Raw genomic sequence first — 15,040 nt, forward strand, 5'->3', positions numbered from 1 at the left:
TTAGACCACAATTTATTATCAGTAAGTACGTGACAAGGAGTTAAGTTACAGCGACTCTCTTGCTTCATGACTTCTTGTCTGCAATAGACAGTTGTATACTGTGTGTCTACAAACATAAACACATGCTGTTGTGAGTGTGTGTGAGCCCCTAGTGCTTTGGGAATGAGAACGGTGTGTATTCAGAGCAGCACAAAGCAAACAGACAGGCAGTACCTAAGCAAATGCTGGGCTTCAGGCCCCCAAGTTTCCACTTAAGTCCTTTCCATTCATCCTCAGGACGTTTCCGAGGTAACCTCAATCTCAACCCCACGGACCTTCGCAAATCAGGGTGAGTTGCTGGAATTTCTCGGGACTGCTGGGTGGCACCAGCATCCTGCTCGGGAGCTGTCCTCACGGAGGTCCCCAGGAGGCCAGGGCTGCACTGAGAGAGGGCACTGTAGGTAGTATTTTGTGGGATGGGGCCCAAGGAGATGAACAGGAACCAGCCAGTGAGGTCAGACCTTCCTTTTGGCTTCCACACTTGGCAGAGCGCTGTCACCCCAGGGTTTCCCACTGATCAGTGGGACCTGTATAGCAATTCATTGCTGTCCAGACTCCCATAGAAAGCACCTCCATAAACCACAAACCTAGGGCACAACTCCTAGGATGACCCTGTTTGACTTTCCTAGCCTGGATGACTGAGGTCCAGGCCTCCCATGACACCTGCCCATCCGACTTGCTGGAGCCATGGCACAGTCTGTTAGGGCTTCCATAACAAAATACCACAGACCGGGTGGTGTATCAACAGCAGGAATTTATTTATCTCAGTTCTAGGGACTGGGGATTCAAAGACCAGGGTGCTGGCAGCTTGATCAAGTCCAAGATATGTGTCTGGCAAGGGCCCACTTTCTGGTTCATAGATGGAGACTTCTTGCTGAGTCCTCACGCAGTGGAAGGGGCTAGGGAGCTCCGTGGGGCCTCCTCTATTGTATAAGGAGGGCATTCACGCCTGTCCTGAGGGCTCCACCATCATGACTTAATCAGCCCCAAAGACCTCACCTCCTCATACCATTACCTTGGAGATTAGGATTTCAACATATGGATTTTGGGGGCACATAGACATCTAGACCAGAACCATGCTATCTGAAGTCACTTCATCTTCCCCTAAATATACCCCATGAGCAGAGTGGGCATATCTCATCCTTTCTCATCTCAAAAACTGTCCTGCTTAAGTTATATCCACCTTGAGGTGTCCAATGTGTTTCTAATATCTGCATATATTTAAAATATCTATATGTATTTTTAAATGTGCTTTTTGAGGTGTTGTGACAGACTATCCCCGAATCACATTCAGTTTTTCAGGCTTTCCTTTGACCTGTTAAAGAGAGGTTATTAAAAACATTTTTTTCCTGCTTTCTGGACATAAGAGGTCCAGACATGATTCAGCGGCTTCTAAGAGAACCTTCAAAAACACATCATATTGCCCATTATGTTCAGAGCTGAAAAGTGTCAATAGGGACTTTGCCTTGTCTTTAAATAAGTTTTTCTACCTTTTTACCACGTCCCAGGATGGACATCTGCACTAGAGTCTGAGCTCCATGAAAGAGGTATTTTCCCGTCCCGCTGCCATCTTTAGAGTTCCAGTTCCAACAGAGTGTCCGGGTGGTTGAACATACACGTTTACCTGCATTATACTGTTTAATTCTAACAGCGGCCCCGTGAGATATTTATTATTGTCTCAACTTTAAAGAGATGAAAACCAAGGAGATTAAACACTATGGTCAAGATCTTAGTGGAAATGGCTCCCAAACTTCTTTGTCTTTGTTTTTTCCCTCTGTCTCCCCTTCCTCTCCCTGGCTGTGCCTGTCTCTATACCCTTTGTTTTTGCTCACGTCCTTTCTCTCTCTCTAGCGTACTCCGCCTCTCGCTCTCCTGGTTCTCTTCTTCTGTGCTGCTCGTGCTCAGTTCACGCTACCTCCACACCTCTCATTCTGCGTTCTTCGTCTTTTTTTTCCATCTCCTTCTAATGCACCAACAGAGGAATGAAGATATTGTGGTTCAATTACGCAATGGGAATCTACACAGTAATGAGAATTTATGAAATGCAACTATGTGCAACAACAGGTTGGCTTTTCCAGTGTAATGTTGACTGAAAGGAGGAAATCAAAAAGGAATAAATATCACACGATCTCATGGATGCAATCCAGAAGAGGCCAATTAATCGATGGTAATGGAAGGCAGGATATGATTCTATTGCCTCCTGGGGTGGCAGGGAGTGAGTGAGAGAGGCCATGAGGGGGATCAGTCATGTTAATAATATTCTTTTTCTTGAGGTGGGTGGCTGGTTATGCAGGCAGATTTGAATTCTAAAAATTCGACTGACTGCACATTTATGATTTGTGTATTATTCTGTATGCATATTATACCTCACTACAATAGTTAAAAAATGCTGTCTTATAAGTTGGCTTGGGATTCAGAAGTGATGGAATTTTTTTCAGTGGATAGTAATACATTCTATTTATTGGAAAGTCTATGTGTGGGAAAGAAAAATCATGACCTGTTTCTAGTCAAGGAATAAGTTCAGACTAAGGGAAATTAATATGGATTTGAACTCAATGGAAAACAAGGGAATTAAAGAAAGGGAAATAGGTATTATATGTTTCTGGATTTAGGTATAAACAAGGCTGGCTGAAAATTAGAGGAAAAGGTGGCTGGCGTGAAGTTCTGGTAGCATGCCAAATTAAGAAGTTTGTACTGAATTTTGTAGAATATATATATCTAGGGAGGGATGGGGGAGAGAGAGAGAGAGAGAGAGAGAGAGAGAGAGGTTCTCTCATGGAGGACTGGAAGAACAAAGTAGAAGGATAGAAAGACTGAAGGTGGAACCTGAAGCCCGGCATGAAAAGAAAAGGAGAGAGAAGATGAAGTTGGTGCAAAGAACAGAGCCCTTGGACATGAGGTTACTGAAGCCTGTACATTTTTTTATTAAACCAAACTATCCTAAATCATTATGGAAATTAAACTCAAAGGAAAAGTTCTCACAGAACAGGAACTTTACTATGAGTTTGTATATTTGTCTCCATATCCCTTATATATGTACAGTGAGGAATCACAACTATTCTCATATTAATATGTGAGAAAAACTGTAATTTCCGTTTTTTAAAGCATCATTAAAAAACCTGGCGGTCTTCTCTTTCTTTCCAGCCAACGTGGAGTAGTAGATTGCACTCCATTTATGAACCAGCAGTACGTTACCTCGCAGCGTGGGTAGGATTACCATAAATTAAGGCAGAACCACAACGCTAAGAAAAAGAACAGAATGTGTCTGGCAGTGGGCTATCCTTGACTTCATCAGTCATTTGTTTCAGTTCTAATCTGCACACTCCAGTAATCTGCCAGCCAAAGAGGCTGATGAGTGAGCAGGTTTAGCTGTTTATAAAACACACACATACATATATGTGGAGACTGTGTTTGTACACAGTGTGCACTTTTGTGTGCAGATGCATCTGTGTGGGAATGGGCATAGCTCTGGCGGTCCTGGGGGGGGGATTTGAATGCATGGGCATGCGTATTTGTGTGTCAGTGCATGAGGAGGGGTTGGCGGTCACGTGCACAGTTGTGTTGGCAAGAATTTGCTAACAAAGGACTGACACAGCCAGAGGTTTACGTAGTTGCTGCCTAGTCTACTTGACCACAATACATTTAATCATGGGGCAGACAGGGTTCTTACAGTTGTTTTTAAGAAAAGGTCATAGCGATAAGAGGTGACCTGCTCAGCCACATGGATAACGGAGACACGGTATGAATTCATCCTGAAAATAATTATAGAATGGATGAATTTTTAAGTTTATTGAGTAACATGGGCTTTGAGACTTGTAATCAGAATCAGAAATCTGCAGTCAGAAGGTAGGCAATTCCCATCCAGATGACTTTAATTGTCACTATTTTTGTTTGCTTCGGTGTGGCAAAGTGGTGGCTATTATCCCACTTGGTAGAGCCTCTGGAAACGAAAGACAGAGACACTGAGTGGATACAAGGAGACGTTTTTCTGTTTATGGAACACATCCTGGTATTTGTGGGGTATGCACATGCCAGTGTACTTCTACGTGTGTATACCTGGCTCTAGGTGTACAGAAACTAGGTGGACTGTACGCTATGCGACCAATGATTAAATTCGCCTAGTGAGAGCAAACAGCTCTTCCTTTCACATGGCAGGGGTTCACAATTCGGCTTCCTAGGAAGCTTGGAGTCTTCTGGAGGAGTAAGGAACTGGCTTTAGAACCCTTCCCAAGAACAGGGCTGAAGACCGGAGAAACGAAAGAGTGTAAAGATGACCAGGAATAGGGGAAGCCTGAGAAAGAGAAGCAGGGCTCATGAGCTAAGTTTCGCTGGTGCAGTTTTTTCTGGGGGAGCATTGCATGTGTGCGTGTGCGTGCGTGCATGTACACACACGAATGCGTATTGAATATGTAAGTTGTCAGCACGTTTTCTCTGTTGTGAGGTATTCCACTGCCAGGATATAGGTGGCTCGTGGAAGTACTTGCAGAACATATGCTGTGCTTTTCCACCATCTGTAGCCCAGGGCTTTGGACCAGATTTTGCTTTGGGGCAGAGGAGAAGGAAATTGAGCAAATTTCTCTCTTGTTTGTGGCCCCTCTGTCTCTCAGCCTTGGGACTCGAAACTTCAGTGGATCTAGTTCACCCCTCTTTCTCAAATGCTCTGGAAACTTAGTATTTCACCGTTAAGAAACGCTCTGCTCTCCCCCGTGAGTGGACAGTTTTACCCCTGCAGACAACACTGTAGAAGCAGCCATAGTCCAATGTGTGTGTCCAGATTCTTGCGAGACCTCACATTTTTTCTCTTTCTGCAGGACTTCATAAATACCACTCCCACTGAAATGGCCTTCCCTGCCTCGCTGGGGTGTTCTAGCTAAGGCTAATCAGGTCACTGTCGACCCATAGGTTCCACAACAAAACCTACGCTCTTTATTTAGCTCAACGACCCGATCATGTCGCACTCTGCCTCCCCCGATGACCCCTGTCTCACTGCTACTGCCCATTTTCTGCTGTTCCCACCACTTGGATGGATATGTATGCGGAGTGACACCAATGTGCCACTTTCTAGGATGCACGATTTATTATTTTCTCCCCCCTGGAAGGACGAGGGGCAGTAATCACACCAGGCCTCTTCTCATACCCAGAAACTTGAAGCTTTCTCGGCTGAGTCATGAGAAGAGAGATCTTTCCATGTGACATCTAAAGATGAGGGAGAAAAAAAATTGAGAAAGGTGAGGGAAAAAGATAAAAAAACCACATACAACAAAACACAGATATAAAAAATACATACAAAATGGGTTCCTCATGACAGTTCCAATCCTGTTTACTTGCTCTCGAAGGACTTCGCTGTCCAGGAGTTACCTCGCTCCGCTCCTGCCGTGGATGAGTCAGAGAGTAAACAGGATTGGAGGCCCTGGCCAGCACTCTGCCGCCGTCTTGGGAGGCTTTCTCTTGTGTTCCAGGGAACATTGCTGATTCATGTTGCTTCATCCTGGGCATTTGGAGAAGGCAATCGGCTGTCATACGGCACAGTGTTTCATCTCTGTGCTTGTGCAGACGTAGCAATGAGGGCACAGAGCGAGACGGCCACCCGGGTTCTCTGTCCCCGGATCCCTCCCCCTAGTACCGTCCCTTGTATCCTAATCCGAACTCCTGGACCTGGCCGCTAGAACTTGGTTTTTACTCCTCCTCTGGGCAATTCGGGCCTGGCCAAGCTTGGAACAGAGGAGACACGCTCTGTGATTAATTACCATCCAGGACCTCTTAATGACGCGGCTTGTCAGATGGAAAGAGTGATGAGATGGGAGACTTGAAGCACCACTTGTGGGGTGATGAGATCCATTCCGCTCTTGGCTGGCTCTTGGTTGCCATGACAACACCCTTGCTATAAGGCTCTGCGACTATGTGAGAGGTTGCGGGGTAAATTTGTGGCAGCCTCTGGGAGTCATTCCTAAGGCCGAAGGACCCCTTACCTAGGGACGGTGCTTTCTCTGTCTTTATGAGTGAAGGGGGAGACTACGACATTGACATTTAAAGCCGTTGGTTTGTGTGGTTCAAAGGCACACTTCAGTGCTGGTTTATGAGGAACTGAGAAGCGTGAGAGCTCAACAGGGGTTCTCTGCTGCTGAGGACTGGCACTGCTGCCAGCGAAGAGTGGGCGTGGGCCTCGGGCAGTAAATACCTTGGGAAGACTTCACGTGGGGAAGCATCTTTCTTCTCTGGAGGGCGGGGTGATGAAGCAGAGCTGGCTCGTTTCCACACTGCTGGTGGCTTTCAGAATGGGTCCTGTCTCTTTCGGAATTCTATGTATCTTTCTTCACTTTTCTTTTTTCAGTTCATAAGAATCTCCATTGTGTTCTAATTCCAAGCAGAGCCACGGTTTCTGAGCTGGTTTTTTTTTTTTTTTTAGCTTTATTTGAGTTACACACGACACATAAAATTGCATATATTTAAGGTATACAGATCATGAAATAAATTATGGGGGGTGCTGTAAGGCATTTTGAGGGCAAGCACTTTGCCCACTTATGGGGTGGTCCTTGCTCCTTGCTCCCGGTTCTTGTGCACAATCTCCTTATGTAAAATGTAAAGCTTTAAAATAGAGAACAGTTTATGCATCATGGCTCCTCTCAGGGAGAGAATTGTGAGAATTGGGAAGAATACATTGATAAGTGTTTACAAAAGGGAGGTGATATTCAATGAGAGGGACACAGATATTGAAAGGTGGCCATGAAATAGGTTTCAGGAGAGTAGCAGCCACTACTTAGGGGGCATGGGTTTCACCCAGTACTGTGAGGTGAGGAGGGAACGCAGGTCAGAGTTTGGACAAAGATGAATTGCTCCATGTACAACAAATGGTGTAGGGGATTAGAAGTTCAGGACAACTCCAGAGCGCAGGCGAGAAGAGCTAGACAGTGCTCTAGATGCTAGAAACAGAGACGTCTGAGAGAAGATTAGAATCCCACCCAGTGCTTCCTTACAATTAACACTGTGGCATCTAAGCCAATATACTCTTCATAAGCTAAAGCAGCAATGGTAACGACACCCAAGTGTGCATAATGCAAAGTCATTCTCTTGCAGCACCTCAGTTACTTCCATCCAGCGAGCCAGATGCGTTTGCCTGCTTTCTAGATGAGAAAGCATTGGGCATGTTTTCTGAATAAGAACACCTAATTTTACCAAGTATTGTTCCCTGGCATAAGAACCAGTTTCTATGGAAAATCTCAGACATAAAAAAAAGAATTTCTGTGTACATTTATTTATTTATTTAATAACATATTTAGAGAAATAAAAGCACCTACACCTGAAATTCAAGTGACAGGGTTGAGACATCTGCAGAAGTCAAGAGTCACCTTCCATGGAAGAATCAACTTCAAGCCTTGTGTAGAAGCAGGTGATTTGTCTCTGGTTTGTATGTTCTGCACTCAAGAACTATGAGTTCTGACTTCTTGTTCACTGTTAGCCTTCCCCTGAAATTCTGATTCTGATATCCCTAATTCTCAATCAGTATTTTCCTGCTTCTGAAAAGGCGATAGGTAGGTTTCTACTCTGGGAAATACATCCCTGATATCATATATTAATGTATTGCCCTTTTCAGAGCATGTATTAGAAATACAGAGCATGTATCAGAGCTTTTTAGAAAGGGGTTTTGGGGAAATTACACTGGAGCCAGTTTGTTGCGGAGAGAACATAAGTCATATTTTAGAAGATGGCCCAGCTTTTCATGACCGGATGGCACAGCACCCGAGCAGCATGCCCTGTCCAGGCCCTTTAGACTTTACTATCAACTTAGAACTGCTCTGCTTGCTGTACTCTTTGTATTTACAGATGGTACATTTTTCCTTCAAGTTCTATGATTAGGTTACAAATGGGGGGGTCTCAAAATCTTTCATGGGCTACAAAATTTCCAATGCCTTCAGGGTCCCTTCAAGTATTTTATAAAGATGGCAAAATGTAGTGAGAACTATGAGGATTATGGCCAATAAGAATGTGCATAATTCACATATAAACACTTATGTTTGTATTTAAATATACATCTTTTAAAAGGAGACAGTGTACATTCCAAAGGAACAAAGCAAATCTATAGTCATAAGAGTCCAAAGGTATCCAGTGAAAAACCTCTGAATGTTAGTTGGAGTAGAAAAATAATTTCTTAAGTTGGAAAAGGGAAAAAAATCAGAAAGGGCTGCAGATGAGAATCTTAGCTTTGATTATGTAGTCTGCAATGGATCTTGTAGACGGATGCTCACTCAGTACACTGTGTTGAAGGCTTGCCAGCGCCCTAAGGAACTGGTGGGAACCTTCAATCATACAGAATACAGAGCCACAGAAATAGGCATCACAGGAAGATATATTTCTGTCTCTGAGCTTTTGGTCACCAGGAGGGAGAGGTGGCCTTGGACAATGATGGTGATGACCTAAGGTCAGAGTAGATTTTCATAATTAATTACTCAGTATAGTGGTAATTCAGATTTGAGACCACTTTCTTGAAAGCATGTTTTGTATGTCAGGATTGTCTTACTAAGTTTCGTGTTAAAGGTTTGATTATCTAAGTCATTTTGAACCATGAGATTTCCTCCCTGCCTACATTTAGATTCATACCTTTAATAGGGACCATTACAGCTTCAACTCAACCACTCTCAGGTTTTACCCTGGAAATCTGGTTGAGATAAGAGGTTATCAAGTAAACAATTATAATCAGGAGGGAGTCGAGAAGGTGTTTTTCTAGTGGTGTTGCTTCAGGGGATATGTTTGTTAACACTTAACTTCGTGGAAACGTGCACATAAAATTTGGGAGATCTTGAGGAGACAAAGTTTAATTGCTGTAATCTCTTGTTTTCACGCCTTCCTATGAGATTTACACAGCCCTAAGTGCTCTCTCATATGAACATTATTTTCCCTATTTTGTTTTGCCTAAAAAAGTAAAGTGCTGAGCTGCAGGAAAGAATAGTGTTCCTTCCCAGTTATCAGTAAAAGCATATTAGATTGTGAAGGCTGCCACCCCCTACGAGATGCTCAGACAGCTCACGTTTATTTTTTCACAGTTCTGGAGACTGGAATCTTAGTTCAAGGTATTGGAAGTCTGAGTTTAAGGTGCTTTTTTTAGGCCTCTTTTCTTGGCTTTCTGACGGCCACCTTTTTCCTGTCTCACATGGTCTTCCCTTTGTGTGTGCACATCCCTAGGAGCTCTCTGCATGCCCAGGTTTCCTTTTCTTCTATCAACACTACGCAGATTGGATATGGGTCCAGCCTAACGGCTTCACTTGTGTTTAAAGGCCCTGTCTCCAAGTAGAGCTGCATTCTGAGGAGGAGTTCTGGGGCTAGGGCTTCAACAGATGAGTTTTGAGAGGATGCAATCCAGCCCATAAAAATAGATAATCATTCTCAGGGTTGGGCTGAGTGATTGGTGAGGCCCCTTTTTAAATCTACAGTTGCAGGGTCCTCTGGTTCTAGAACTTGCTTCAGCTGTGACTTCTGAGAACTCATAAGTGAACTTCTGTAGAAAACTGGTTTACTGTCTATCTTTCATGCACTCTATTGGCCAGCTTGCCACAAAGAACAATCCTTAAAACATGAATTCCTGATTTATGATGGTGAGAGTGTCTCCCTATTCTCACCATCACCCTTATTCACAGTCTGCTCTACGTCTCCCTGTCTTAAGCAGAAAAAATCAAATGAGGATGATATAAATACAGGTTGTTAAGGAAGAAGGACAGGCTGAGGAGTGCCATTTCTTGGAGGGAACTGAGTCTGTTGACACATCGCCATGAGAAATGATGGCATCGGAATAAAAGCTGGATAAAGAAGTCAGAGACACTTGTAAAGTAAAATTCTAATTACATATGATATATGAAAAGGAGAAGCATTTAGAATACCACCTGTGTTCTGGCTTGTCTGCTTTTATGGAAGGTAAGGCAATGAACAAAGATTAAGTAAAGGAAGAGGTTATTTTAAAAGTTATCTGAAGGTATATGCACATACATACATATATAGTATGCCTGATATGCCTGTGCAATGCACATGTACTATTTTAGGAACATGCACTATCTATTAATATAGGAAAATCACATATTATATAATGTCTATATAAACCCACACACTGACACATTTTAAACAATGCCAGCTAATTACACTTCCTGCATTCTTTGAAAGAAGCCCTGTCACTGAGCTTGACTTCTGGAATGGTTAACAGAAGCATCGCCCCAGGCTAAGGTGCCCAAGAGCATTTCTGTTTTAAATGGAAAGTGAATAAATGCAAGAATTTAACCATATGTAATGTGTTGGGAAGAAGAGTCATATAGCTGAAACTCCAGACACATAGAATTAAACAATATATGTATTAAATCAAAGGATTGCCAATCATGCAATATTCTAGGCCTCTTGTACAATTCTTTTTTATCAAAAGATAATGCTCACTACTAATTAGTGACTAATTAGCAATAAATAATGTATGGAAAGGTGGCGGCATAAAACATTCATAGCGAGCATTTCATTATGTATGATTAAGGATCATTGGATGCATTAACTGCCTTACTCACAAATGCACCGTTAATTCCCCATTGGCCCTTTGTCCTGGGATGTTATTTAGAACACTGCTGACTCTTGAGAGAAGATATGTTGGCAGCAAAAAGTGGAAATATCAGGCTGCTTTCAGAGGAATGAAAAACCTAGGAGGTTCCCCCAAACTAGGATGATATCAATGTTCTTTGATGAATTATTATTAAAAACCCACCAATGTACCTTGACTATTGAATATTCAAATGTGATAGAAGCAGGTGTGTTGATCTCCTGTTGGCCAAAAGATAAATCCATACATGTAAGTTAAGTTTCACAGCTAACCTTAACTATGACCCCATTCTTCATTTTGCAAGATGGAGTTCATAGATTTGATGCTATTAGATTTCAGCATCAACAAATCTATAATCTCAACACCTAGAGATATCATCAGCTTAAGTTTAAAGTGACCCATCTCTTCCAACAACCTACATAACATTTCTGTTCACTGCAACAACTCAGGAAAATTTTCATTGTTGAAACATGGCAAAGCTGATGATTACCAAAAATGACTGACCAGTTTCCATGTAATCAACTCATCAGAATAATTTAGCTCAGGACTCCATCTGTAAACAGACTGGACAGCGTCCAGGAACTCTTATCTCGTGGGCTGCAGGCTCCTCACCCTGTTCCTGTGCCTGTCTGCTCTCACAATTGGTGGTCACCTTATCATGAGCCAGTGACCACGCTTATGTCAGTGTCCTTTGCTATTGTATATGCATAACTCAATTAAATATTATTTCAATTAATGAGCCATAGTGCAAAGGAAAAATGTTTCAGATCATTTTTGTGGGAAGCTGAAGTAGTAAACAGTTATTGTGGAATTAGGGGTGGTTAGACAACTATAAAAGACAGGGGAAATTTTGTAAAATTATGGAATGGTGGGCTCAGATTTCCTCTCCAGAGACTTTGCATTCTCACTCTCATTTAAACATATATATTTAAATATTGAATTGTAGGTCATGAATCATAAATGTGGCTTTTGTAAGAAAATTTCATGGAACGCTACTCAGAAGACCTGAGCACAAAGACAAAGTGTTGACCCTCGATCATATGCATAGCTAATGAACACGCGGTCACAACCTTAAATGAACCAATGTTTAAGCAACGAATGGGTGTTTGATGATTATCCGCAGACCTTACTGACTTTTTTCACCAAACCGTAAATATTACACAAACATGTTCACATCAGATCCACACTGAAAATAGTTCCTGATGCACAGCAAAAAGATCATTAAGAAGTTCACCAAAATATTTGCCATGGATGTTTCTGTGTAGAACATTATGAATGATTTTTTGCCTTCTAATTTTTTTAAAGTGTGTGTCTTCTATAATGAGCAGTAACCTGATTGTAAATTCCTTGAGGTCGAGCACTGGGTCACCCTGTTATCACCCTGGGTCGCCAGCACACAACACAGTGGCTGACCCATTTCTGTCACATGAATAAGTGAGATTTTTTTGACTAATTGGACAGTTACTGACTCTGAGTGTGCTAAATGGAAGCGCTTCTACTGTATAGCAGGAGTGAAAACAAGCAGTGTAGAAAATATTTATAATATAATCTGTCTTTAAGAAAATACACATGCAAGCATGTATGCTTATCTGCAGGTCAAAAGTATATGAATAAATATGATATTCATGTTTAATGTTGGGCAGTATGGCTATGCCAGGACTTTTTTTCTTTGTTCTCTTTTTCCATATTAAAATTTCCTATAGTCCATTCCTACTACCTTGGCAAGGAGATGATAAACAACTCAGTGCTATTGAATGCAGTTTGTTTTTAGCTCCTCTGTCTCTGACTCCATCCTCGTATGTCTCCAGCCTAGTCACTGAGCCATTCCTGAGGGCAGGTGGCTCATGAGCCTCCCAGGAGAGCAGTCACAATAGGGTGGGTCTGTGCTCCTTGGATGACATCCAGGGCCCTCACTGGGTAAGGACCCCTTTTAATGTGTCTTCATTCGCATGGTCTCCACTCCACCCCAGGGACAGCGCGGAGGTGGCCCGTGTGTGTGTGTCTCAGAGACGAGAGTGCTCCCTTGCCTGGGCCTTAGGGAGCCGCCACCACCCCAGTTCGGCTGAGTCACCGAGACTGCAGAAAATATAAACAGCCGGAGTCTCAGCAACATTGACACACTTTCACACTGGCCATAATTTACGTACTGTTTTCCCTCTCAGCCAGCCATGTCCTGAAAGAAGCTGTCTCTCATTGAACTTGGGCTGTAAAAGTACACGTGTGGATTGTTGTTTTTGTCGTGGTTGGATAAGTAAGTGCCAGAAATGACCTATTTGTTTACTTCAGGATGACTAAGCTGGTATGGGATACACAGTTACAACTAATCCTCAGAGGGAAAAAAGCAAAACCTCTGCTAGAAATATAAGAAGGTCTTACAAGTACTCACACAGCAGCGCCTCTGCTGTCCTGGGCCTGTGGCTCATGCACCGAGGAGCACACGGGGCAGCAGAGGCCCAGAGACAGCAAGCGAGGTGCCCAGAACGGTGCCAGTGTGCGCTAAGGGTCCCCCTGCCATCGGTACCTGCCACATGAAGATCAGAATGCCTCATGGGAGAGTGTTTACCTCTGGCTTTATTATTATTTTTTGGTTAAATGAAGTTTAGTTGTGTATGAACTGTCCTTTGATGTGCTCGCATTTTCCTCTTGTAGGGCACTGGTAACATTTTATCCCCTGTGTTCCAAGCTGCCCTGTGTTTGTGCCAGATTATTTTACAGCCACACGACAGGTCAGAGAAAGCGAGGAGCGTCAGGGCAGGAGTTCGAGGCTGCCTCGCCGTCACTCGCGCTGCGCTCCTTGGGTCCGTTCAGTGTCCGCAGGCTTCTCACCATCTCCATCCGAGCTACTGTCCGGCCCATCAGTTGGTTGAGTGCAAGGACAAAAGTAGTCCTCAAGTGTATTGAGAACATAAGTAATTACTTATGTTCTCTTAGTATAATCCTCATATTAATCATAAGAACTATTATCATTTGCGTTGCACAATTGAGAAAATTGAGGGTCTGTGCATATAAAATCAGTTGTCTCTCAATCACAGCTAAGAAAAGGCATAGCCAGAGTTTGCACCTAGTCCACTCTAGAAAGTTCTAAGGTACTAGGAGCACGTTGGAGGGGGTGCTGCGGCTGGCGGATGGGTCCCTTCCTACGCAGCAGGATTGTTCACACGGTGCAGAGAGCACCGGCAGGTGACCCGCGGACACCGACCCTCAACTGGGGATTTCACTCTCCGTCTGTTCTCCTCTCCCTACTTTCTTGGGCCTTTAAATATTTACTCTTCTTGTTTATGGTGACCTATGAAACGCATTCTCTGGTAGGATTTATTTTTTGTTGTTTGGAAGTAACTTTAAGGCAAAATTTACATACAACAAAGTGCGTATATTTTAAGTATACAGTTCAATGAGTTTTGGTAAATATATACAACCATTCGACCACTGTCCTAATAAACATATAAAACATTTCCATCAGTACAAAGATTTCTTCATGCCACCTTGTAATCCATATCCTAAGTCATCATTCATCGGATGTCTAGCACCATAAAATGATTTTGCCTAGAGTAAATTTCATTTCAACCAGAATCATAGAGTACATACTTTTTATATCTATTTGACTCAAAACAATGTCTGTGAGATCAAGAAGGATGTTTCATTTCTCCTTTTTATTATTGAGTAGTTTCCCACGGTATAAATATGCCTCAATTTGTTTACTCATTTTCCTATCAATAGACATTTGGGTTTTTCAGTTTGGGGCTATTAGGAGTAAAGTTGCTATAAACATTCACAGAGCTGTCTTTTTGTGAATACGTCGCTTCAGATTTTGAGGGAAATAAGGGTGAAATTGCTAAGTCACTGAGTATGTGTATGGTAATATTTACAAGAAACTGCTTGCTGTCTTCCAGCACATTGTACCATCTCACACTCCCACAATCAGTGCCTGAAGCTCCCAGGGCCAGATCCCACATCCGTGCCCACCCTCAGTTGTAGAAACCCTTTGCAATTGTAGGCATTCCAGGTGGGAGTGAGGAGGTAACTCGCTGTATTTTTTTTAATTTTTTAAAGATTTATTTATTTATTTATTTTTAGAGAGGAAAGGGAGGGAGAAAGAGAGAGAGAGAAACATCAATGTGCGGTTGCTGGGGGCCGTGGCCTGCAACCCAGGCATGTGCCCTGACTGGGAATCGAACCTGTGATGCTTTGGTTCGCAGCCCACGCTCCATCCACTGAGCTAGGCCAGCCAGGGCAACTCGCTGTATTTTTGATTGGCATTTCCCTGGTGACTTATGCTGCTGAGACAATTTTCACGTGATTCTTGACCACTCATATATCTTTGCTGAGGTTAAACTGTTTCTTCAAGTCTTAAGCTAATTTAGACGAAAAAGCAAATTGCATTATGATTGAGTTGTTAGACTTCTTCATAGATTTGGGATTTCAGTCCTCATCACATATATG

This window comes from Phyllostomus hastatus, unplaced genomic scaffold, assembly GCF_019186645.2.
Source record: "Phyllostomus hastatus isolate PE091 unplaced genomic scaffold, TTU_PhHast_1.1 phas_contig_402, whole genome shotgun sequence".
NCBI lineage: Eukaryota > Metazoa > Chordata > Mammalia > Chiroptera > Phyllostomidae > Phyllostomus > Phyllostomus hastatus.